Below are 2,056 nucleotides of genomic sequence, written 5' to 3'. Positions count from 1 at the left end.
AGATCGAATAGAACTCCTCAAACCTCTAAGGGGTTTGGGAAGAAAGCAAACTTCATAGAGCGAAAAAGATAAGAGAGAGATGGCCGGGAAAGAAGAGTACCGGATATTCGTCGAAAGTTTGACCTAGGACATCTCAAAGCATCAACTCGAGAGTGGTTTTGTTTGCTTTAGCAAAGCCCATGAATCTCAGGTAACCTTAATTCGTTCTCTACTGCTGAAATCTTGCTGAATCTCATGTCACAGAACATCAAATCGAGGGTGTTTCGGATCCGTAGCTAGATTCTATTATTGAAAAGTTCGTTGCTAATATTTCTCTTTTATCCCCAGATCTATATATTTTTTTCGTTAAAGAGTCCAGATCTTAACCGCATCGCGTTTAGCTCTTCTCAATCTACCTTTTAAGTAGCTCTCTGCATTCTGCAACTTACAAAATTTTGTTGTTGTATACTGTACTATGTAGGAATATGGGAGGATGTGCAAAGATTTATTTTTGGATATATGATTATGCCCCAAAATATGAGTGCACAACCAGTGGCGTAGGTTTCTGAGTCCATCTGCATTGGTAAATAAGTTTTGGGGTAAATAAGTTGAATCCATTTGTTGGTTATATGTTGTTGTAGGTGAACAAATTTTCTCATTAAATCTATCCGCGCCGGTAAGATGGTCATTTCAAGCAACGCTTACTGAAAGGTTGTTTAATGGATACACAATTGAAACTGTTATTGATTGATATATGCTTTGCTTCCCAGTGTGTATTCTGAACACATCACCAAGAGACAAGACCTCAAACATCCCCAGACATTGCTCTCGTTGGTTTTTATGATTGCAGCTGGACCATCAATGGTTGTCATTGCTTTAATATGTGTATAGTTTTCATCTGCATGTATCTGTGACGTTAAATTTTAAATATAGTTGATCAAATACATTGTATTGTATATGTCCTTTTTTTACTTGTCATTCAGAAATGTTCTTTAAACGTGCACAATGAGATCACTAAGTTACAAATCTGAATGTTGCGAAAAGGCCATTTGGCAATCACTCCAAAAATAAATTGCTTACAGGATCATTTGCTCTAAAAGAAAATTGGTCAATTGTTCTTCATAATTATGGAAATATAAACTCTAAAAGAGAAGTGGTCGATTTGGAAATATAAACCATAAGTAAAACAGAAGTTGACATCAATTTGCTTCAAGTATATAGAACTTGCAATCTATGGGCTCTTCCATGTCTTCATCTATCTGCACCAAAAATATACATGAAGTTAAACAACATGACATTCCCAAAATACCTATAGTAATATTTTGTTTGAAAAGTGACACTACCTTACGGTAAATAATACGGCCTATGTTTTGAACCATATTGTTGTTCTTCAGTTAATGAATCCATATCCTACATTATACATTAATCAAAGATATATCAACTAATGCCTAAATGTGACAAGAAAAAGATTAATTATCAAATTTACCAAACCTGGCTTGGTTGAGGATATGATCCAAATTGATGGTTTGGGGCATATGTGCTTCCAGATGTATGCTGTCATATTATAATATATGATTGGAACTTTTGATTTAAACTCTAAAAGAAGAAGAAAGTGTGATCGAGTGTAGATCAACTATTACCTGACTCAAAAGCATGCTAGTAAAAGAAGAATTTGGCATCACCAACGCCATGGAATCAGAATTTGAATCATATGGTATATGAAATGATGAGACCTGTAAATTGGAACAGTAAATTATTAGGCAACAATGGAACACACAAAGGAAGGTAACAGACATAAACTATCTTACCTGATTTGGTGGAGGCAAAAATCCTTGAATATTGATGGCCGACAAGTTCATAGGTGGATAAAACTACATGTCACATCCCGACCCTTATATTTTTACCTTATTTATTAGCGTGATTATAATAAGAATTTTACCGTCTCGATCATTGAGTAAATAGTTTAATTGGTCCCTAGAGGGGTTTCGGGGACGATTATGTGCGGAGGATTATTAGTATGAAGAAAATACGACGACGGTAAAAATAGTAAATTTTAGCTAGTAAAAGGTAATTTTTA

Source organism: Fragaria vesca, linkage group LG5 (assembly GCF_000184155.1).
Source record: "Fragaria vesca subsp. vesca linkage group LG5, FraVesHawaii_1.0, whole genome shotgun sequence".
Lineage (NCBI taxonomy): Eukaryota > Viridiplantae > Streptophyta > Magnoliopsida > Rosales > Rosaceae > Fragaria > Fragaria vesca.
Note: the sequence above shows the minus strand (reverse complement) of the source record.